General features: G+C 48.3%; 1 protein-coding gene and 1 non-coding gene across 15 annotated transcripts in view; one reads left to right on the top strand and one right to left on the bottom strand.

Moving 5' to 3' along the window:
- The window catches only part of CUX1 (cut like homeobox 1), a 377,703-nt gene that overhangs the window by 12,363 nt on the left and 340,549 nt on the right, over positions 1–24,791 (top strand). The window lies entirely within an intron of this gene.
- On the bottom strand, positions 16,113–16,185 carry TRNAR-CCU. Its single transcript has one exon. It is a non-coding gene; the product is annotated as a tRNA-Arg (tRNA).

The following is a 24,791-nucleotide window of genomic DNA, read 5'->3' as shown; positions in this document are numbered from 1 at the left end:
ACAACCTGCCAGTGATGAGCTACTTCGGGATATCATGAGGATATTTACTGTGTAACTCCAGGATCGGCCTGGAAGGTTCCTTGTCCGTTTATGTGAATGAGCTTTAAGGTGTTGATCTTGCAAACAAAATTATGTGAGCGAGCATCATTATCATTGTCTGTACGGAGCTTCCTTTAGCTTTTGGTGGTAGGTGAAGATTGGGGCTGAGATGATTTCTGCCCCTTCTTGACAGGTTTGAAAAAACTTCATTTGACTACGGAAATGTCAAAGTTCAAGCAGAAGGCTAAACTGGTTCTTTCCTCTGGGCCCTGAAGAGGCCTATTGAGTTGGTATCCAGTTAACGGCATCTCTGTTCCCATAGACAGTTAGTGAGCCGATGAGACTGCAGTTTGAGAAGAGAGAATTCATTAGTTTCAGGCTCTTCTCATCTTTCCAGAACCCCTGACCCGGAGATCGGTTGCCTGCGGAGCCCAGTGTGGGGTTGTGTCATCGCCACCTGAGGGTAAGAGACCCTGTCTGAGCTAGACTCAGACCCAGGTTGGAGACCTCAGCGGGTTTGCTGGCGACAAGATGGTTGTGTGTCCCTCCCATGCCCCTGCTGCCCCCCAGTGAGCGCGGGCTGAGTTCTGGTCCCTCGGCGTGGTCTTAAAGCTGCCCTGGGACGTGGACTGAGTGCCCAGAAAGAGAGTTTGTGAAGATTGGGCTCTATTTCGTTTCCTTTTCAGTCCCAAAGGCTTGTGGTATGGAAGTGTCAGTGCTTCGGTGTTGCTAATAAGACTAGTGGACAAGTTTTTATCCTATCCCAGACTTGTAAAAAAACCAGGTTTTTTTTTTTTTAAGACAAGAAAAACACCATTGTATAAATTTGCCTTTTAAAATACATGTTTGAAAAGAGGACACTTTCTAAAACAAGCTCTCGTAACTCTGTGTGTGAGTGAAGCTTTTGGGGATGGGGCCTGCCAGCGACCCACTTCCCTTCGGGGCGTTATTCTTCCGTGGTGACGGTGTTCCCTTTAAGGAGTCTCTGCAAAAGTTAACTTTAAACATTTTCCTCTTTGTCAAAATCCGAAAATAATTCCAGTTTTGCCCAAAGTCCGTTTCTCTGATAGCTTTTATTTTGCGTTTCCCTGTTAGGAAGTATTCCCCAGAAGTGTATTATTTGATTACAGTATGTATCCCATCTAGTAAACAAATCAAGGGCTTCTACACAGCTGCTGTCTTTGTTTTCTTGGCTCTTTAATATCAGTGTCTTTGAGATGGCGTGTGGGAGGGGGTCATTGTCAGTGGATTAAAGTTTTTTCTCTGTGTGAAACTCTGTGTGGTTTTTCTGTTCTTGTCTTTTAAAGGTGCAAGGCGGTGAAGGGCTGGGGTTACACAACAGCCTCTGATACAGTTGGGTCCGTGGAGTCTCCCTTTGCCTCCTTCCCCAGTTTCACACAGCTCTTGCCAGTAGTTAGCTGCAGGAGGGGGTTGGAAGGGCGAGGGGACAAATTGCCAATCCCCTCCGGAATCACTCTCTCCTCATCCACTGAGCTAACCTTAAAAATGTTGTCTGGTGAGCCTATGGAGCCCCCGAGACTTTTACAGGCTGTTGAAAAAGTCCCCTGTCCTGTTGTGTACAATTAAAACAAACCCAGCAGGGTTTCTGCAGGAGCTGTGCGGAAGGGATGGCCTGTGCTTCCCTCCCGTCCTCCCCCCTTCTGGGTCCACCTGTAGCAGTCACCAGCAGAACTGCTCCCAGGGCTGTGCTCAGGGTCCGTCTTAGGAGAGAAAACGAGGCTCGAGGTAGAAAATCTGTATCCGTTTCAGCTTATTGTATAAGGCGCCGCGAACATCCTCAGTGAAACGAAGGAAGGACAGATTTGTTAGAGGGAAGCTTGCACATTTTTAAAGAGAGAAATTCGTCCTGTGAAAAAATCCTGCAGAGCTAGGCCAAATTCCTACCTGTGCTTCCATTTCACACAGTTCACATTTGATGTCCTGTAAATTTCCCGTTTTTAAAAAGGCAGGTGCATCCGCCGGCCTGTAACACAAATCCTACCTGAAAGTTACTTTAATATATAGGATCACACACTATTTGAGAAATTATTTAAAAAACCTATTTACAGTCATTTAACGTATGAAAGTGTGTGTATATAATTGCTTTTCCTATGGAAGGTCTGATTTTTACAAGGAACTGTCAGAGATAGAAATTCGTTATCTTGTTCTATTGTTTTGTCTGAAGCTCTGCATTATGGCTGCAGAGAGACAGTTTTGGTTTCAACTGAAATTCCCCTGCCTCTGATTGTTTAAACCAGACCCTTAATCTTATTTTAACATACTTAAAACGTTCAAAAAAACCCGGAAGAATTGTTTTGTATAAGTAGCAAGTGAATGTAGTTTAAACACTCAAAGCAATTCTGGTATCTAATTGGAAACAGGTGGAATTCTTGGAATCCTGTGTTTGAATCTTATTATAGCATAGCACAGAGACACTTTTTACTTATGGCCATTTGTTTTGTTGAAGCTGTTTGAAGAGGGGCCCCGTGACCTCTCATTGTGCCTCACTACTGTTTACCTGGACGTTCCAGTCGTGCTGGCATTTTCGGAACTAGATGCCTGTGTCTGCCCGGACACCCGAGAGAACTATGCATGTGCAGATCGTGGAGTGAAAAAGGAACTTGAATGGCATAATTAGACAAGCGATTTAATATCTGTGTTATATAGCTTTTATAGCAAAGAAGTTGTGAATTCATTTGTGATTTCTGATTTAATAAACATTATTGACATGAGCATTTGGATACATTTTATTACACCCTGGTAATGATTTAGAATTCACAGAGAAATTACTGTTCCTACAAACTCGACATTTAGGGATATAAAGTCACATAGCAACCAAAAAAAAAAAAAAAAAAACTGCCCCAAGTTTGGGATATTTCAACAAATGTCAGTGGCGGGCTCTCTGAAATATCTTAGTCATGTTTCCTATTCTCGTTTTCAAAGCCAGCTAATAGCCTGGTTTTGCTGCATGGTTAAGGACTAGTTTTGGTTTGTGTTTACGTGTTGATTTTATTGAAGAGGACAGCCAAGATTTGTATTGAGCTGTGGGTCCTGTCACAGTTCTGGATTTGCTGGGCTGTAATCAGTCCCAATTTTCAGCCGTATTCTAAGGAGGTAGGGAGAGGACAGTGGTCTTTGGCTGGGCAGGAGATGTCCCTGCAGGAAGTTACCTGGGATGGGTGGGTGTGTGGGGGGACCCATGGCGTTGCCTTCATTGGTAGAAGCAGCTTTGAAGCGCCTTAGATTTTTAAAAAGGACAAGTGCTACCCTACTCACATAATATGACACCGTTAAAAAACATAATGAGGGCCAACAGCAGTTTCTGAAAGCCGTCTAATTTGTTGCAAACCCATCAAGGACCTTTCCTTGGAAAAGTAAACAACTCTCTAATAAAAATAATTCTAATTCTTGCTGTAATTAAATTCTGATAGGATGATGTCAGTGCACGAAATAAATCTTGTCATTTTCTTCATTTGAATCTGAAGGCTCTTCCTTGCTGCAGGAGGCCCAGGGCAGTTGGCAGAATTTTTGTGTGTGTTAGAGCCCTGGGCCATGGGCAGCCTGGGGAAGCTCCTCAGACGTGAACCCCCACCCCCGCCTTCCTCAGGACCCCCGTCAGACAGGTGGCTGGAGAGGAGCGAGGTTGGGGGTGCTCATTCCTCCCCAGAATTTACTCAGCATCACAAAGTACCTGGAAAAAATAGCCAGGTAGAGGATTTACATGGAACTGAATAGATTCTACTGGTTTTCACTGAAGCATTTGTGAAAATGAGTTGGCCTGCATCCCCTTTTTTTTAAATTTATTTTTTATTTTTTAAGTTTATTTGTTTTAAGAGAGAGAGAGAGAGAGAGAGAGAGAGAGAGAGAGTGTGTGTGTGTGTGTGTGTGTGTGTGTGTGGGACCTCAAGTGAGCCGGGGAGGGGCAGAGAGAGAATCCCAAGCAGGCTCCACGCTGTCAGCACAGAACCAGGCACAGGGCTTGAACCCATGATCGGTGAGGTCATGACCTGAGCAGAGATCAGGAGTCAGCCGCTTAAGCAACTGAGCCTCCCAGGTGCCTGGCCCACACCTCTGTAAAACCCCAGACACCACAGTGGGGCCCACTCGGCCAACAATTGAATCTTCGATGCTTTTGACTGTGATTTACGAACAATGTTGGAAGAAATTATCAGAACTTACTCTGAAGCATGTTTTAGCATCATCCTGAGTATACCAGCACGAGGGTTGTTTTCTTAAAGACATCTTTGTATTTGGCTGTGTTTATTCAAAAAGTTAAATGAGTTAACGTTTTTAAAAAAAGTTATATATGGTTGCGAGGTATCCTGAATTTGGTTAAGGGAAAAACAAATTGACAAATTAGCTCTTTTTTAAGGGAACATTGCGAAATTGCAAGAAATGGAATGCCATTCTGACTGTCATTAAGATTTTATTTGGGTGTTGACAGCTTTTTGCTAAATGTAAGATGTTCAGATCCTGTCCACTCAGCTGGAAAAAAAAACAAAAAACAAACCAACAAACCAAAAACAACTAGCTTAAAGGCTTATTCCCAATTTCCCCCTAAAAGACAGTTTGTCTCACATTGGTTCTTTCCCCCCGATACATTTTTAATATTTTATTTCCTCACATAGTTTTTTTTTTTTTTTTTTTAATTTTTTTTTCAACGTTTTTATTTATTTTTTTGGGGGACAGAGAGAGACAGAGCATGAACGGAGGAGGGGCAGAGAGAGAGGGAGACACAGAATCGGAAACAGGCTCCAGGCTCCGAGCCATCCGCCCAGAGCCTGACGCGGGGCTCGAACTCACGGACCGCGAGATCGTGACCTGGCTGAAGTCGGACGCTTAACCGACTGCGCCACCCAGGCGCCCCTCCTCACATAGTTTTTTAAGACCAAAAAGAATATGAAGTCATTTTAGGCATCTCAGTTCTGATGATATATTGGACCTGTGACGGTCCTTGGTTGATTACCGCCTTCCCTCCTGTTTTTAGGGGAGAGAGCGTTATTTGGGTCAGAATAAAAAAGCTAATAAACGACACCAAAGGTAGATCCGTGTCTTGAAAAGCCCGAAGCTGCAAGCAAGAGCAGGAAGGGCCTTTGAGGTGCTGCCCTAAGTGCCTGCTGTCACCCCTGCTGTCACCCCCTCCGTCACCTCTGCCTGCCGCTTCTTGCCCTTCTGAGCTCCTGCCCTGCCAAGCCTGTCCTGTTGTGACAACTGTTGTTTTATAATTGTTTTATTTTATTTTTTTTTTGCTAAGTATTTGTGGAGCTCCATTATTTTGAGATTCTTGGAAGAAAGAGAGCTATGTAAATGAAAATTAAAAATAAAATTCTTGCTGGAGGGAATTGTGCATTTAATTTTTTTGATTAGGTTTGGGAAAGACTTCTTTTTCCCCCCTTACCCTGAAAATAGGAACATTCTGTTGCTCCTATCACCATTTTTGCTTCATTCCACAAGGTGTGGCAGATAATGGTGAAACACGTCCTTTATTTTCTGTTTTTCACCGTGGTAGTTTGACCTAGAACTTGAACCCACGCGGTTCTGCCTATGGTGAATTACTTCTGTTTCACATTGCTCTGCCCTGCCCTCACTGAGCGCATAGATAGCTACTGCCCATAGAACACTAACCTTTTAGGGGCGCCTGGGTGGCTCAGTTGGTTGAGTGTCCGACTTCGGCTCAGGTCATGATCTCACAGTTCATGAGTTCGAGCCCTGCGTCAGGCTCTGTGCTGACAGCTCGGAGCCTGGAGCCTGCTTCGGATTCTGTGTCTCCCTCTCTCTCTGCCCCCTCCCTGCTCATGCTCTGTCTCTCTCTGTCTCAAAAATAAATAAACGTAAAAAAAAAAAAAAGAACACGAACCTTTTAAAGGGGAAAGATTTTGAGTCACCAACATGCAGAAATTACAACTAAAATTATAAGAAGACCTACGGATCAATTTCCACCTTCCCGTCTTGTTCACACGGCAGAGATGTTCTAAGTTGTATGATTTTGAAAGTGAAAACTGACTTTAGGAGCATTCGTGGAAACATTAATTTACTGGAATGGCTTCATTTCAGCTGTGCCTCGGTTTCTTGCTTACATAATCCCATGTGCTGTCACAGCGATCAGCCAAGTGGGGGACAGAGTCAGGTCTGGAGGCCATAGGCTTCTGTTCCGTAGGCATGTGTGGGACCCAGGAGCCAGATGGGAAGCCCAGGCTGCTGCAAGGCGCCCATCCAGGTGACTTGGTCCGCCATGGACCTCACAGTTGCAGGTGAGCCTAAGGGGCCGGTGAGTGCCAACAGCCTGGAGAGCGGTACTAGGCAGTCAGGAAGTCATTACCTGGAGTGGGTCATCCCAGGGGACCCCTCAGTCATCTGTCTTCTCCCCACTTCCTCAAATTTGTCACCATTGGCATGGAATTGAGAGAGGGAGGGTGTTGCCAGTTGTGGCTAAAAGGTCATTGTCAGGGGAGTGAGAAATCGTTGGTGATTGCTTTACTTTGCTCTGTGTTGGTGTGCAATTATGCTGCCATTTTACGCCGCAAGGATGTTTTAATGAATCTCTTGTGCATGTGTTTGCAGTTAGTGTTGGGGGCTGCTTGTTGTATATGAGAGCCAGATCTTTCTAGCACATGAGCACTTTGAACACTGAAAGTGTTCAAAACAGGTCGCAACCCATCATAGATGTGGCTGCCAGATTAATCTTCCCAAATCATTGATCCCGTCATGCTGTTCTCTCTCCTGTAGTGGCTCACTTGGGTGTAGAATGGAGACCACTTTCCTTCGGCAGACAGAGTCCCTGATGGTTGGTCCTACCTTACCTAAACCTTTTGCCTCACTTAGAAGGATCCCAGATTCATGCTCAATTTGGGAGAACGCTCTCGTCCTCCCTGTGCACATCTGAGCATCAAACCTTATTTCACGCACTCCTTTTTTCCTTCCTTTTAACAGCCGTGGGAGCCCCGTGCACCAGGCGCTGGTGATGCAGGGTGGGATTCCAGCACTTCCCATCCTGGGGGAGCGGGCCGCTGGCATTGGCTGTGACGGAGCTGTGTGCTATGAGTTGGTGGAGGGCTGTAGAGGAAGGGAGTCCAAACTGGGGACCCCCCCACCCCACCCCTCGCCACTGCCAGCAGAACAGTTGGAGGGTGGCCGGTGGTCTCTAAGCTCTGCCTCCCTTCTTTGGTGTTTCTGATGGACCCCACGTAGCATCCGCCATAGCTTCCGGCTCTCCTTAACCATTCACGCTCCTCTTCTCCACCTTGTGTTGTTATGCACCTGTTTCATCCTGCCCTGTGGCTGTAGCCTCCAGTAAGTCCTGCTGCAGGAGAGCCATTGGCCTTTTTCAAGGGGGCAGCCCCATATATTCGGATTTAAGACTGGTTCAGCTAGTTCATTTAAGAAAGCAAACGGGCTTCCTTTTTGGATTGTGCAAAGTAGTTAGGTATAGAAAATGGTTGTGTTTTGAAAGCTACTGATAGCCATATACGTAATCGCGACAGAACATGGATTTCTTGTTTATTTCCATTTATTCCGTCTTTGCGAAGTGACGTGTACATTGGTTAAAGTATATGTAATTGTATTTGTGGTACATAAAACATAAAAAAAAAAAATCCACATTTTTAAAAATAGAATTAGGCAGAACAATCCTCTGACAGAGATTATTCTTTGACTCTGCCCAGGGCCTGAATGGGAGGAAACTTACCCCTGTGAATGGGGAAAGTGCGCACTGTAATGATTAGAACCCAACCCGTGCACAAGAAAGCAAGCAGCAGGAGGCCCGAAGGTCCGGGTGTCAGCACTGGAGAAGGGTCGAGAATGTGCGCAGCCCCTGGAAGCCGCCCCGTGGGCCTGGCGTGCAGCTGGGCAGAGGCCTCGGACCAGCCCCGGGGCGGAGCGGTGGCCTCGGTAGCCCGCCTGCCTTTCTGTGTTTCTTCACTTACAAAGAAAGTACCTAGGATATTTTGTGAAGGTGACGTCACTGTCTGGCTGCAGAAGCATTTGCGTGGGTTTGGGGGAAGCAAGGCTTGCAGGGGCATCTGAGGAGCCACAGACCCCAGGGCCCAGCCTGGGCGGGGGGCGGTGTCCACAGGGACGGGGAGGAGGGAGAGGAGCCACCCCTGCCAAGGGCAGAGGGTGTGTTCCCTGCGGGGTCTGTGGGATTTGGGAGGTCCGGTGGGAGTCCCGGGGCTGAGCCCTGGGGAGGAGGAGGGCGGAGCTCAGTGGAGAGGCTGCCGATGAAGGCACAGGTGAGGAGTTGAGTCGCGGGGTTTGAAGCTGGTGGAAGGTTTGTATGCCTTTCAGTCGGTGTCGAGAGGCTGGCCTCTCATTTGAGGTGGGGAGGGCTGGAGAGCCGGTCTCAACTGGGGGACCCCCGTCTGAATCTTAACTTCCCGGCCCTGGGGCCCGGACTCCTGTGATGTTTCAGTCGAGGGGCAAGAGAAGGACAGCGTCGCTGCTGGTAATGTGGATCGCACGTTATCATAGCTGGTCTTATGACCACTGGTGACGAGGCAGAGGCTGAAACCGGTTTTGTTGTTGTTCTTGTTAAATATACGCTAACAGCTGTCATTTCCTGAGTATTGACTAGGGGCAGATGCGGTGTGGGCCCTTAACTTCTTTCCCGTCGTGCACACGCAGCAGCCGCGAGGAGGCCAGAGGACCCAGCTGGTTAGGTGAGAAGCCCGGAGCCCAAGAGCGGTAGCTGATTCCTGGGCCCATGGCTTTCCTGCTGATCCCTGCTGTTCACGAGGCCGGCTCTGCAGAAGCCGCAGGGTCCTCGTGATGAGGCGCTGCGGTGGGGGGACTCAGGAGCAGGCCCCTGTCCACGGACCACTCCCCCCACCCAGCCCCGAGATGAGTTTGGGGTGGGGAAGTCACTTAGTGTGAGTCACCCGGGATGAAAATGAAGCCTGGGGTGGTGGACGTGTACGTACCTGAGTTGACCTCGGCGGGTGGACACCTTCTGTGGGAGACCTTGGTGGATTTGTGAGCCTTTCTAGAGCCTCCCCTGCCTTGAGACTCGAGAGAACTTTTCTGGAGCCTCCCCTGCCTTGAGACTCGGAGTCCTAGCGATGGAGCATCAAAGAGAAGGTAATCCGATCCTCCTTGGCCAGCAATGAATCTTCCCATCAGCAAACTTTATCTGGTTGGTACCTGGGGTGCAGTGATGGCCTCGAGCTGAAGGTAGCCCTCCTTTCTGTGTCCCCTGCTATCCTCTGTGCCCTGTCTGTGCATCCAGCAAATGGCGGCGGAAGAGATCTGGGGAAATGGGAGGCAGGAGAGAGGCCTGATCCCGGGACCTGGGCCACGGGGAAGGAGGGAAGGAGCCGGTGGCCCAGAGGCTGTGCCCTGTTCAGCTGCGGTGGCTGGGGAGCGCGAACCTAACCAGGGCTGGTCTCTGAGACATGGGACCTGAGCTGGTGTTGGGGAACAATTTGCTGTGAGAGCCTAATATTTGTGTTTTCACCCTGGATGGCCAAGACAAAATCCCCGCTCGCTGAGCCCCTGGGAGTCTGGCCGATTGAGGCACAGCAGTGATGCTGGGTTCAGATCCGTGCAGTATCACCCGCCAGCACCAGCCACACCAGGGCTCCGTCCTCAGTTACACATGGAAGGCATTGTTGGGGTGTGTTTGGCGAGAGGCTGGCTCTGTAAGGGGTCTGCGGGTGAGCATCTGTCCCGAGAGAAGAAAGTCTGGCCAGGTGATACTCCTTAGATCTCAGCTTACTTTAGTCGAGGACATTATCGTGGAAAAACGGAGCTTCTAGGCTACTCTGGATTCAGATGACTGTTTTTGCGTGTCTGGTTTTTTTGGGACGATGCAGCTTTTTTTGTAATGAAGTTTTACAAATTTAAAAAGAAAACCTACAAGGTGCAGCCGGCTTGGAAATAATGCAGCGTGTTTGAGCGAAGTTGCTGGTTTGTTTGGTTTGTTTTGGAGTGACTCCTTTTTTGCGTGGACCGTTGGGGCCATTCGTTCATTCCTCGGGAGTGTCTCCACGGTGCCTGATCACCCCTGGGGTGCCAAGAAGAACGGGTCCCCAGCCCTGCTGGTCGATGAACTGCAGGACAGCCCGTATCCCCAGGTGTCAGGGTTATAAGGCCTGGGTCCTGGAAAGGTGGTCCTTGGCTGTCCTGCTCCCTTGACTGATTTCATCCCCTGTGGACCATGCAGGGTTGTAGCACAGCATTCTAATGACCAGAACAGTGGGGAAACCCCGGCCTTCAGGGGACCTACCTTCTAGCAGGGAGATGGAGAGCGAAGGTACGGAATACATCCATGACGTATTGCCCGTGCCCAGGGCCGTGGAGCAAACAGAGCAGGACCTCAGCGCACAGCCCCACTGAGTCATCAGAAGGGCTGACCAGAGTGAGGCGGGAGGGGTGGTAAAGACAGTGGGAGGGGTGTGTGGAGGGCACAGTTCTGGTGAGAGGTGGGGAGGGACAGGAGAGAAGATACTGGCCCGAGGGTGTGGGGTAAGGAAGAGGGCAGACAGAACCTGGGCCCTGGAATTTTGGGGCAGGGCCCGTGGGGTCGTGGTGGCCTTGGCTGAGAAGGGGCCACCTATGGGCGAGGTGTCAGCAGAGGAACCTGAGTCGGGGAGGGGCGGGGAGCGGCGCAGGGAGGGCCTTCTGGGTCCATTGGACCCCGGGCGTCCGGCAGGCTGGTGTCACCTGGGGCTGGCCCTTCGAGAGGCAGCCCTTGCACCCTGCCGCCTGGCTGGGCCCCACGGGTTTATTAAAGGCAGGTGCGGTCACTACTATCCTGTTCTTGAGCGTTGGGTGTGACTCAGACGTGCAGGGAGTCAGTCTGGAGTTCCTTTATTCATCCCTATTTGCTTTTTGTCGGTAATCCTTTGTAATTCCCCAGTTTCATGATGTAATTTTAATGGAATTAAACTTGAACACTTCGAAATTATGTAATTAATTACGTTCGGCTTCAATTACAATGACTAATTATAGCGTGATACCTGGTGGCAAGTCAGGCAGGTACTGGTGGGGGTTCATGCCTGCTGGCTATCGGGAGGGCCACTTTCCGTTCAGCATGGGAGCCACGGCGCCCCAGGGACAGGTCGCCTGCCCCTGGGTCGCCCAGGGCGCCTTCCAATCCCACCCCTCCGCTGAGGTGCGAGGTGCGGGGTGTGAGACGCGTGGGAAGTGCAGGTGTGGGAGGGTTGTTTGGGGATGCAAAGGCTCGAACTTGTTTCCAGGTTGAAGGGAAGGACTCTTCTTTGTAAGTTTGGGGTGCGAGGGGAAGCGGAGGGCCCTGTTGTGACATTCTTCTGGGATGCGGGAGGGAGGCCGCTCCCAGGTGAACGCGGAGTGTCAAAGAGCCGGAGAGATGGTTTCCAGCGAAAAGAAAAGGTGTGAGAACCACTCTGGGGTGAACAAGGAAGGTGGAAGCAGGTTTAAAAAGGTTACTGCGTGGTGGTGTTATTTCCAGGTGGCCCGCATGCAGGGCTTCTGGGACCAGGAGACCGAGCCTCAGACCCCAGCACAGAGTGTGTGTTTGCGGACTTTCCAGAAAGTCTGCCCCCCCCCCCCCCACCAACTTTGCACATGGTGGTGGTTTTACTTTGCCTTAGGAGGAGGGAAGGGGTCTAGCTAAGAAATACCTGAGTTGACGGCTGCCTCTAAAACACCCACGTCTCCTAATGGGGGCTGTGCAGCCCCTTCCAGAATGGGGATGCAGCGTTCCCACGAGGAAGGAGGGGGGTCGGGCCCTTCCGCCATGTCCCGGCACAGCTGCCCGCCTGCCCGCCTGCCTTCCCTGCCCCAGGCACACCTGCCATCCAGCTGGTCTTGTCGGGAGGCTCCTTGGAAGGGACTTGAAACAGAGGTGCTGCCTGCGTATGGAATTCAGTGGCCAGTGTCCTGTGTCTGTGAGATGCCTGCTGTTTATTTGAGAGGCTTAGGGCGTTTTTCCAAAAGCTGATTCTTATGCCTCAAATAGAGAGATTTTTTTTTTTTAATGCCGTCTCTGAGTTTTCCAGTGTGTTCCCCATTGGGTGTACAGAGCAGATGCGCTGGCCGAGGAGCCCCTGCTTCCGGAAGCTTGAGCTGAGGCTGATATTTGGGTTAGGGCGAGGGCCAATAGGATGTCTAAACGTCTTACAGATTTCTGTTTTTTAAGGGACAGTGTGACCTGAAAACATTTTGAGTATACGACTAGGTTTACATTTTGGTTGGGGGATGTCCTGGTACAGAGTGCTCTTGGAACACTTTTTTTTTCTATTGAACACGCTTCAGAGGACAGCTCCCTGCACACAACGCCCATACCTGTGTTGTTACTTTTTTTTTTTTTAATTTCTAAATTTTTTTAAATGTAAGCTCTTATGTCCAGCATGGGGCTTGAACTCATCACCCCGAGATCAAGACAGAGTCAGCCAGGCACTCATTTGTTACTTTTTGTTTTTTAAGATCAAATTCACATAAAACTCACTGTATTCACCTTTTTAAAGTGTGCAGTTCAGTTTGTGGGGCGTGTTCATCATGTTGGGCAACTGTCACCACAGTCGAATTCCAGAACATTTTCCACCCTCCAGCAAGAGGCTCGTACCTGTTAGCCGTGACCCCTGCATCTGCCCTGCGCCTCCCCCTACCCCTTCCCGCCCGAGGCTCTGTGTAACCATCACTCTACTTTCTGCCTCCATGGATTTCCCTGTTCTGGATATCTCACATATAAATGGAACCCTACAACACGTGGCCTTTTGTGTCTGGCTTCTTTCATTCGGTGTAGTTATCTTCTGTGTTCACGCACGTCGTAGTGTGTATCCATTCTTCATTCCTTTTATGGCCGAATGAGATCCCGCGGTGTGGGTATACGACATCTGATGATCCTTTCATAAACGGTGGGCATTTGGATCGTTTCCGCTTTGGGGCTTTTACGAATCATGCTGTTGCGAACACCTGTCTGTGTGCAAGTTTCTGTGCGAAGCGTTTTCGGCTTTTTTCTGTTCACGCCCAGGAGTAGGAATGCTGGGTCACATATGGGGACTCTGTGTTCCCGTTTCCAAGCCCGCTGCTGTTTGACGTCTTGGGTGCGGCTCCTGTTTGTTCTCCAGGTGCTCATCTGATGCCTGGGCCGCTGCACCTTTTCCTGCTCTGGTCTCCCTCCGGCCGCCTCGTCGGGTTCCTTGCGTGGTGGAGCTGCCGCACTTTGGAACCAGCGTGAGAGACAGATGGACGCGTGAGCAGGCCGTGTGTTTGGCTAACGGCAGATGCTGTTGGTGGCCCACCCGGGGTCTCTCCCCTCTGCACCCGCCTGCCTCCTCACTCTTCCCCGCACCGGGGTGAAACCAGATGTTTGTCTAAACTGTCCTGGCAGCGGGGCGCCTGGGTGGCTCAGTCGGCTAGGCGTCCGACTTCGGCTCAGGTCACGATCTCGCGGTCCGCGAGTTCGAGCCCCGCGTCGGGCTCTGGGCTGATGGCTCAGAGCCTGGAGCTTGCTTCTGACTCTGTGTCTCCCTCTCTCTCTACCCCTACCCCGTTCATGCTGTGTCTCTCTCTGTCTCAAAAATAAATAAACGTTAAAAAAAAATAATAAATTAAAAAAATAAAAAAATAAACTGTCCTGGCAGGGCCTTCCCTGTGGCCAGGCGTGGTGGGGGTTGCCCTTAGTTCTGGCCAGAGAGGCAGGGGATGTCAGGGTTGCTGCTGGAAAAGTGCTGCTTCTCTCATAAAAGGAGATGAGCCAGGACAAAGCCCATGAACGTGCCTGTGGGCAAAGAGGCTCCAGGGCCAGCTGCCACCAATCTAAGCATTGGCGGGCCGGTGGGGGTTGGGGGGCAGGACAGTGTGCAATGCAGGGGACGCGGAGCAGGAATGTGGAAGGGGCCTGGGCCCTCAGTCTTGCAGTCACCCTGCCCCCAACTTTCTGTGATGGGAAACAGGAGTGTTACGGTTAAAATCCAGATGGTAGAAAGTTTCTTTTGGCTGCTTTGCTGGTGTGGACTTACCAGTCCTGCTTTTGAGATGCTCTGGTTCTGGGTGAGGGTAGACATGAGAGCATGAGGAGGAGTGTGTGCTCCAAGCTGTCTCTCCTAGCAGCAGGCAGGGTCCCATTTGCCCAGCCAGATGTCCCTCGATACTTTGCATGGAGCCAATAAAGCATTAAGCAATTAGAATGGTTAATATTCAGTTAAGTATAATTAGAAGCTGGTGTAAATTGTGAATGAAATTGACAGGTTCCAGAAGTTAAGGCAAAATACCAAATCTTTTTCAGCTGTGTGTGTGTGTGTGTGCATGTTCTGCGAGGGTCTGTCGATTCAGATAGGTGTGGAATTGACACGGAGGGCCGTCACCAACTCAGCTCGTTGTAATTTTCAAAGTTTAGGAACATCCTGCCGATTGTTTTATGGTGTTAAACATTGAAATCCTTAAGTCAAAGTGTAAGAGTTTTAACACCGATTTGTACGAGATGGGCAGGAAAATCCAGACCCCTGTTTTCTGTCTGCCTCTGGGGGTATTATGTGTGTGTGTGTCTCACCCTCATCACTCATCAGTTCACAGCACACATGATTCATCTTAGTAAGTTTTTCTTCCTTTAGGCTCCACCCCCCTTTCTAGACGCTGGCCCTCCCGCCCTATGCTGGTGTTTGGTGTGCCTCTACACAGCTGTATTCTTGTGAACTGGGCACCCTGCTTTGTAGGTATAAGTAGCTTAACTCCTGTCTGGTGATGTGCTGTACATCTTTTCTCCCTCCTTTTCACTCGTCACTGGTTTGGAGATCTGACCATGTTCCTCCCTACACAGTTTGGTCGTCCTTCATGATAGCTGCATTGGATTCAATCTGAAGAATCCACTTGTCTTGGTTCGCTCAGGCTGATCTAACAAGATACTCTAGACTGGGCGGCTTAAACAACACACATTTTATTTCTCACAGCTCTGGAGGCTGAAAGTCCAAGGTCAAGGTGCCTGCAGATTGCATTCCTGGTGAGCGTCCTCTTCCTGGCTTTCAGACTGCTGTATCCTCCAGGCGACAGACGGGCCTGAGAGAGAGTGAGGGAGCACCCTGGTGTCTCTTCAAGGTTGCTAATGCCATCGTGGGGACCCCACCCTCATGACCTTCGAAAGACCCACCTCCAGATGTCATCACTTCAAGGGCTAGGACTTCAGCATATGAATTTGGGGGACATAAGTTCAGTTCTTAGCACCGCCCGGCTTCTGGGTCCATTTCCGTGGGGGTGGCTCCACGTTGTGGTCTCTAATACCCCAGTGCCTCTGGCATCCTTAACGCACAGGGCATGATGGCTGGTCCAGGAGTGGGTTGCTGAGTCCAGAGTGAAAAGGGCTGTTAATTTCACTAAGTGCTGCCAGATTGCTTCCCAGAGCAGAGGCACCACTGCTCTCTCCACGTTCGTGTCAGCACTTCCTGGAGACTTTTTGCCATTCTGATGGTTTTAAAGTGGTACTTCAGCGTTGTGTGATTCTTCTCTAATCACCGGTAAGGTTCATACTTGTTACCTACCTCTTTTATACTTCTGAGATTTTCAGATTTACCCTTCTGTAAATTGTCTGGTCATATAGTATTTTGGTTTTTTTTGTTTTTTTTTTAATGATTTACTTTTTTCTTTGTTGATTTGTAAGAGTTCTTTGTATGTTTTGCATGCTAATCCTTTGTTGGTTTTTGCTGTTGCAAATAATCTTTCCTAGTCTCTTTTGTTGATTTGTCTGTAGTGTCCTTCAATATGTAAAAAAACTTAATTTTGATGAACTCCAGTCTATCTGATTTTCCCCCTCATGTTTGGTGTGTGATTTCCCTCTTGAGAACATCTTTCCCCATTCGGAATCACGAAGATAATCATGTACTTTTTTTTTTTTTAATGCTTCTTTAAAAATGAATTCTTTTCTAATTCATTTTTGGTTGGTTTTCATTTTTGAGAGGGAGACAGAGCACAAGCCAGGGAGGGGCAGAGAGAGAGGGAGACACAGAATCCAAACGAAGCAGGCCGCAGGCTCTGAACTGTGGGCTCAAACCCACGAACAGTGAGATCGTCACCTGAGCTGAAGTTGGGTGCCCAATCGACCGAGCCACCCAACGGGCCCCCTGTCTTTTTTTTCTCTTTTAAAGTTTATTAAGTAATCTTCATGCCCAACGTGGGGCTTGAACTCATAACCCTGAGATCAGGAGTCTCATGCTCTACCAAGTGAGCCAGCCAGGTGCCCCACAGATACTTGTATTTTGATGGCTATGTCACATAACTATCAAACATTGGTCTTCCTCGTTTAGATCTTTAGGTTGGAAATGGTTTTTGTACAGAGAGGTAGCCAGGTTTTCCAACATGGCTGAACAGTTGTTTTGTCTCCTACCCTGTGATTTTGGGAGCCGAGTCTCTTGTACGTCAGGGCCTCATGTACACGTGGGGATGCTTCTAGGGTCATTCTTTTGTTCTGCCCCCTATTTGTTTCTTCTTGCACTGGCACCACCCCATTTTACGGTGGCTTTATATGCGTTTTAATTTCTGATCACGTGAATTTATCCTCTTTGGCTCTTTTTCAAAGCACCTTGGCGACTCAAGGTCTATTGTTCTTTGATGCATGTATCTGTCTGGTTCCCCCTCAAGTTCTGCTGGAGTCTCTATTGCATTTGGATGAAATCTACAGGTTAATTTGGGGGCAGGGGGGAAATGAAGACCTTTTAAGTTGTCCCATCCTTGAACAAAGATACTCCTCCATTTATTTAGGTCTTCCTCCTCCAAAAAGGTTTTGTGAAATCTTTATTTAATTAATTTCTAGTCCTTTACAGTTTTTGTGGTGTTGTGACCAGTGTCTTCTTTAAAAACATTTTTTTTTTCTTCTGATTGATGATTGTGGTATGGAAGAAAAACAACTGGTTTTGTTTGCCGATTTTGAAACTGGCGGGCGGGCTTGCTGAGTCTCTTTCTAGTTTTACTGATTACCTTGACTCTGTTACCTTTCCCTGGGGATAATATCATATGCAAAAAAAGTGACTCTTTTGTTTACCCCTTTCCTTCCACTCCTTGAACCAGCGTGGCTTGTTTTGTTGGCCAGAAACTCAAGGACTCCGTCGCATAGTGGTTTAGTGATGGTGGCCTGCTCTTTACTGGTCTCAAGGGAATTTTTGGTAGACGCCTGAAACAGATTAAGCAATTACCTTGATTCCCTTTCCCTTCCTTTTCTGAGAGTTTTTTTTTTTTTTTAAATAATAATTAGGTGTTGACCTTTAGCAAATACTTTTTCTTAAAATCTATTCATGGCCATGCGATTTTGATCCCTTAGTCCATGCATGTGATAAATTGCATTACAGTGATGGATGCTTTGAGGCCAGATCATGCAGTGCATTGTGGGGCCAGCTGTGTCTTGAATTTTAAAATATGGTTGGATTTGATGCATAGTTTTGACATCTGTGTTACCCAATCAAATCGGCCTATACTTTTCTTACCCTTATCTAGTTGGAATTGAAACTATACGGGTCTCGTGTAAAATAGGTTAAACTTGTTTTGGGATCATTTCTGTAAGATGAGGAACGCCTGTAGCTTCAGTGTGCTCCCCCTGTCCCACCGTGGGTCCTGAGACTGAGTGTGGCGAGCAGGCGTTTACCGTCTCACTCTCTTTATTAGTCTGACTCTTCCTTTTGTAGACCAGTCTGGGCGTTTTATAACTTTCTAGAAATATGTCCATTTCATCGTGGTTTTAACACTTATTCTTGTATGAGTGTTCATAATATTTTCATGATTTGTGTAAATCTGTTGTTTTAGTGCTAGCTGCTTCGCATTTTCTTTCTAGATTCTGTATTTCTGAACGTATCTGTGACTTCTTTTCAGTCTCCTGTAGAGTTTGGTTTGTCTTACGAGTTCTTAAACGAAACCTGCCTTTTGCCCTTCTTGCCCTCTTTGTCCTTTTTTTTTTTTTCTTTTGCGCCACTGATTTTTCTCCTTTATTTCACTCCTCTTAGAGGGCACTCTTTTTTCCAAACGTCTTTTTTGAAAGTTCAGCTTTTAATAGTTTAAATTCTTTATCGTTTTCTTTTTTTTTAAATTTTTTTTTTTTTTTTCAACGTTTATTTATTTTTGGGACAGAGAGAGACAGAGCATGAACGGGGGAGGGGCAGAGAGAGAGGGAGACACAGAATCGGAAACAGGCTCCAGGCTCTGAGCCATCAGCCCAGAGCCTGACGCGGGGCTCGAACTCACGGACCGCGAGATCGTGACCTGGCTGAAGTCGGACGCTTAACCGACTGCGCCACCCAGGCGCCCCTCTTTATCGTTTTCTGATGAGTGTATTGAAAGCCGTAATATTTCTTCTAAAAATTGCCTTAGCACTGCTCCATAAACTGACAGTTAATGCTTTCATTTTTATTCACTTCGTAATTTTGTATTCGTTTTGTAATTTCCCCCTGTAACCCAAGGGTTAGTTAATTGAATGTCTTTCCTAGATTTTTGACATTTATTTTATTGATTGATCGTGGGCTCCACGCCCAACGTGGAGCTTGAACTCACAACCTTGAGATTAGGAGTCACGTGCTCTACCAACTGAGCCAGCCAGGGCCCCTGGATTTTTGACATTAAAAAAACAAAAAACAAACAAACAAAAACTTCTTGGGGGCGCCAGGTTGGCTCAGTCCGTTGAGTGTCCCACTCTTGATTTTGGCTCAGGTCGTCATCCCCGGGTCGTGGGATCGAACCCCGTGTCTGACTCCTCACTAAACGTGGAGCCAGCTTGAGTTTCTGTCACTCTCTCTGCCCCTCTCCCCTGCTCGTATGCGTGCTCACGAGCTCTCTCTGTCAAAGAACAAAACAAAACAAAAACTTTTTATTCTGTTGATGTCTGTTTTGATTGCATATGGCCAGAGAGCATAGTTCACGTGAATGCCGATTTCTTTGGAATAGATATTTAAGAGACCCTATGGCATTTGCACTTGGAATGTTCCATATGTGCTCAAAAGTAATGTGTTTTTTGTTTGAGGATAGAATTTTCCATGTATTATTTTGAGCTTATCTGTGGTACTTAATTCTTCTACGCCTCTGCTAATTTTCTTCCCATAGTTTTGACAGCTGTTTTATTATAGAATGTTAAGGCTATATTGTTAGATGCACATACGAGCACGGTCTTTACATCTTCCTGATTAACAGTTTCTTTTCCTGGTGTCTGTGCAGCCTCTTTCTTCCTCTTTTATGATGTTTTTTCCACCTTACATTCTATTTGTGTTGATGCTACAGTAATTTTGTTTATTCTTTTGTTTTTAGTTTCTGTGTGCCCGATAAAGCTTTTTTCTCTTCTGTCCAGATTTTCAGTCTTTCCAGATCCTTTTGCTTTAAATGTGTTTTATTTTAGATATACGATGTGGGATCTTGTTTTTTAATTTATTTCTTATTTTTTTAATGTTTATTTTTGAGAGAGACAGAGAGAGAGAGAGAGAGAGAGAGACAGACAGAGCATGAGTTGGGGAAGAGCAGAGAGAGAGGGAGACACAGAATCCAAAGCAGGCTCCAGGCTCTGAGCTGTCAGCACAGAGCCTGATGCGGAGCTTGAATCCACAAACTCCAAGATCATGACCTGAGCTGAAGTCGGACACTTAACCTACTGAGCCACCCAGGCGCCCCGGATCTTGTTTTTTAAACCCAGGTTGAGAGTCTGTCTTTGATTAGTGAATTTAACTGGCATACATTTAGGGTAATTGTGATTATATTAGCACTTCTGGAGTATTATTTTATGTTTTCTTTTTACCATTATTTTCGGGAGGGTATGTTTCCTTGCAATGTTTGATTGGGTTGATTTTTTTTTTTTCCCCTCTGCTGGATTTTATAATTATGCCATCTATTTTCTTTTCCTGAAATTCAGAATCCAGATTATTCCTGAAATGATTAAGACCCACTCCCGTATTTATTTTTTCCTCTCCGTTTCTAAAGTCAGTATCTCTGTCCTATTAACACCAGCCCGTCTCTCTCCTCTCTGCTCGTTTTGGCTGCATCCGTTTCAGTTCGGATCCATGAACTCTGCTTCGTCTGTGCAGGTTGCTGGGCTGGTTGATTTCTTTTGTCTAGTGTTTCCTCTCCTTCAGACTGTTTTTCCTGGTGACCCCTGATCCCCTCGGCCTGGGCCCCAGGGTATTAGCTGATCCCTTGCCCCTGAGGGGGGAGAGTTAGGCCACAGCTTGTCAGTCACTGAGTTCGGTGGGTAGAGGGCTTGAGGGGGTGCACTGAGGCCCCTTAGGCAACCTCGGGGTCTTCTCTCCAGCCACACCTGTTTTCCTGGGGCTACCTGCCTCTGATGTCCTGGGCCGCAGATCCCCCTGGGCATGGGCCACCCTCAGGGATTCTGATTCTGCTAGTTTGGGGTGGGTATTGGTACCTTTTAAAAGTTTCTCATGATAGGAATAGGGTACAGTATGGACTGATTATGAATTGACAGCGGTTGAATATCCAACTAAAATTCATGCACAGCTAAAATTCTGATCACTTCCCAGCTAACACCCAGGAATTCTGGGGGACGGCATGGAGGAGGCCAGCTAGCTAGACCTGGGGCTGACTGCGAGAACAGTTAAAATGGGTCTATTACGTTTCTGCTGGACAGCGCTGTTCTAGCGTAGACCCTCGCTACTCAAAGAGGTCCACAAACCCATTTGGGCATCCCCTGGGAGCTTGTTAGAAGTGCAGAATGTCAGGCCCCAGCCAGACCTCCTGAGTCAGAATCTGCATTTTTATGAGATTCTCCAGGTGATTCATAGACACATTAAAATTTGAGAAGCACTGGGCTAGATCCTTAAAAGGGAGGGTTGGTTTTATTTAATTCATATTTTAAGAGAATGACGCTTCCCTTATCTGCTCCGATGAGCTTTCCAGAACACAGGTAGCAGTCAGGGGGCTGAGCTGCCAGGGGATGGCTCTCCAAGGGCGCCTCTCTTGCCCCCTCCCAAGCCTCGCTTCCACCCAGCTCCTCTTGTACACACGCTTCTAATAGTATCGATCATCTGCTTCTCAAGGTCCTAACACGTTAAAACAACAAATCGGAAGAAGGCAAGGGACGTCCTCGAGGTAGGACTGGCTGTCCACTTGGGAGCAGAAGACCAGAAAGACAAAAGAATTGCAGGCCCCGGGCTGTGTCGTGCGGGGGCAGTTTCTGCATGCAGACTGTTGAGGAATGTACGGATGCGGGACGGATTTCGGCACTAACCTTCATTATGCTTAGCCCGAGCCACTAAGTGATTAAGTTAGGTTCTGGTTAGACCCCTGTGCCGACCATCCCTGTGGAGGAGGCGTATTTTCTCCTGCGCTGTAGCAAATGTCGGGGCCGAGACCGAAGACACTCACTTGGAAGTTGAACTTTGGGGCGCCTTTCTTCCGCTCATCGTGCCGGGCCCATGATGTACCGTCATCTGGAAATGGTGGCTCTCGGTGTGAGAACGTGGGGTTGTCTGGGTGGCCTGCCTTTGGATGCGCCCAGAAGCCGTCAGCTGCCTGCCCTGCCGGCTGAGGGCACGCTGGCCTGGGCGGCCTACCCTTCTGACTTGGAACCTTTGTTCTTCCATTTATGAGCCGTGTGACCTTGGGCCCTTAACCTGCTTCCTCTGTACAAGGGTGATAGTAAAACTACTCTCACTTCGTAAGGGTTTTGTTAAGACTCCGCTTAGGACGGTGCCTCATCCACGATCCTCGGTTGGTGTAGCCTGAAAAAGTCAAGGAAGGTATTACGGGGGAGGCAGCTCACCAGAAGAGACTGTCCTCTCTGAAAGAATAATAGTGGTAGTAACCCAGACCGAGATGTCCCGTCATCAGGGCGGCAGGGATGCCTGGGCCGTCTGGCTCACCGGGTACGTACTGATGTTCTGGCGTTGGTATTTTTCTTTTACGCTTTTTTCCCCAAAGACTGTTCTGCCTTAGAAGATTAAAAATATCTGCTTCCACATTAGACCCAATTCAGTTTGAATAATTGCATTTTTAAGGCAAAAGCCTGCTCCTGGGCGTGAGTAGCTTGCACGTCAGACGTTCAGCGGGCAAATGAAAAACGTGAGTCATGCAGTGCTTGGCACCTTGGGCTTTAATATTTGGTGGCGAACTTCCTACAGAGAGGAGGACTTTGAAAGTGGAAGTCCTTTCAGATCCAGATGGCCAAAGGATTCTCCGGTGTCGGTTGGGACTAGTGATTGAATTTTCTCCTCCTGTTTCCTTGGCCTGCTGGGCCTCTCCGGGGGCCCAGTTTTGTTCAGAAGGGACCGTGTCGGTACAGCGAGGCTGTGTGCCTGGGGAATGTGCCTACCTCGAAGGATGAGAACAATCCATCCTAGCAGCTTCTCGAATGCACAGCAGATAGAAAAGAGAGCGCGTGTAGAGCAACGCGCAAGGCATCTTTTGTTTCTTTTTTTTGTCTCCGGTGGTTGCTGACAGCGACCAGCAGGACCCAGCAGCTTGCCATGTGACTTACGTGTCAGGCTCTGAGTTTTGTTTTCTTGGCCAGGATCTGGAAGGCTGTTTCCAAGTAGGTGTTTCTTCCTTGGCGGCAGATCTGGGCTGTTATGTAGTCAGCCCTGTCCTTTTCTGAAGGGGAGCCGCCGTGGGGGGATGGGAGAGGGGCAGAGTGGCTAATATTAGCGTTCCCTCCCTCCTGGATCATGTAATCTCTAACGGACTGGCACTGTTGCCTGGATTTTGAATGTAGGCAGTTCCTATAAAGCGCACTTGGGTCTGACTTTTAGGTATGTAAGAGGAAGACAAAATTTGGAGGAAATGGTGAAATCATTTTACAGAACATGCAGCAGCCCCTAGGGATTTCAGGAGCAAAGTCAGAAAGTTTACTGGGGAGAAATCTTGGATGATAAGGAAAAAGAATTCTGTGCCTGGTAGGGGCTCGAGGCTCCCCTGAGACATAGGTGCTCCCGGGTGCCCGGCTGGGCCCGGGGCTACAGGAAGGGCCTCCTGGGCTTTCGGTCCCAGCAGCTCTCGGCAGCCTCTGGGGAAGTGGGAGGCTGGGAGCCCCCTCCACCTGACATTTCCAGCCCAGGTTGGAGCAGAGCTCCTAGGTTCTGCCTTGAGAAAATGGTCAGGGTGTGGGGGGGGGGGCGCCTGGGCGGCTCAGTCCGTGAAGCGTCCGACTCTTGGTTTCAGCTCGGGTCATGCTCTCACGGTTCCTGAGTTCGAGCCCCACATCGGGCTTCATGCTCACGGTGCGGAGCCAACTTGGGATTCTCTCCCTCCCTGTCTCTCTGCCCCTCCCTTGCTCACTCTGTCTCTCTCTCAAAATAGATAAATAAACACTTAAAAATGTTTTAAGAAAATGGTCAGGGAGGGGACCTGACTGGCTCAGTTGGAGGAGTGTGCAACCCGTGATCTTTTGGGTTGTGAGTTTGAGCCCCACACTGGCATAGACTTTACCTAAAAATAAGTAAAATAAAAAAAAAACAAAAACAAAAAAAAGGAAAGGGTAAGGGATGAGAAGCTTGGGAGGAAAAACAGTTGTGAAGGCAGAATAAACACTCTTCCATGTGATCCTTATGGTTATCACAGTGTGGAGTTGTTGAAGGAACCAGAAAAAGAAAAAAAAAGAAGGTTGTCCGTCCTTTTGAATGTATTTCATTTTAAAATAAAAACGGCCTAACGGTAGTCATTGGTTTTGCAGATTTTCTTTCTCTCAAAGCACTTTATTTTCAGTTTTTACCCCGATTCTATCAGTATGAGAAAAGGACCAGCCCCGGCCCCCTGCCCACCTCTCCCCACCGTCAGCACCTGCACCCTGGAACTGTTCTCTGTCTACGCAGCTGGCTTCTGCACCTGGTCCCCAGGTTTCAGCGTGGGCATTGCTTGCTGGTGGGGTGCCGTGGGACTGGGACCGGCAGGTGCGGTGGAGGCCTCACCATGGGGCCCCTGCAGAGTGGCCCTGTTTCTCTGCTCAACCGATTTTCAAGTATTGGGCATTTGGATAGCTACGACTATGGAAATAGGAGTTTCTGTGTACAAGGTCTAATTTACCCCCAAACTCTTTTCCAGCAACACGTATCTCTTAAAACATCAGGTAGGTAGGGGTTCATCTTTTCTTTGGGAGCCCCCTCCTGGTCCCTTGTCCTTCTCCTGCTGGGACGGGCTGCTGCCTGGCACAGGGCCCCCCACTTTCCTCCTGGTCCCCTTCCCCATCATCTTGGGCCACCCTTTCCCCCTCCTGCTTTGGATCCCTGTCTCCTGAATTCTGAGATTTTGTCTTTCTCTCATTTGGGGAATCTCCTCCAGTAGCTTCCTGATAAAGATTGTTGCCGAGCATAGAATTCTAGAACTCCACCCTCGCAAGTCAAAGACGTGGCTCCCCTGGTCAAGGACAGTCTCGTTTCCCATCCTTTGCCGTTTCTCTGTGACACCATTTAGAGCCCTGATCTTCGCCTCCTGTTCTCCGGGATCGTGACGGTTCTCCTTGGGGCGGGTCTCGTTCTCTGTCCTCCAGAACTCGTTATGCAGGCGCTGGGCCTCGTGGCTGAATCTGGCCATTTTCCTCCCCTTCCATTTTTCATGTCTTTGTCTTTTTTGATGTATCTGGGAGAACTGTTCAACCGTCCAATCTTCCTGTACTTTTATCTGTCATGGTTGTAACTTCTGAGTTTTCTTTCTTGTTCTCTGAATGTTACATTCTTACACCCTACTCTTGTTCCTACCCGAAGGGTCCTTTTTGATCTCACCGGCTGCATTCACCACGGTTTCTTTTAAAAGTTCTCTTGTCTTCGTTGACTTCTCTTCATTTTTTTACTTTTTAAAATCCGTCTTATTTAATATCTGTAAACAGTTGGATGGAACACATTTTGGTCGCAAAGGGTAGTAACTAAAATCCG

Source organism: Lynx canadensis, chromosome E3, assembly GCF_007474595.2.
Source record: "Lynx canadensis isolate LIC74 chromosome E3, mLynCan4.pri.v2, whole genome shotgun sequence".
NCBI lineage: Eukaryota > Metazoa > Chordata > Mammalia > Carnivora > Felidae > Lynx > Lynx canadensis.
This window is presented reverse-complemented; position numbering and strand designations above follow the sequence as displayed.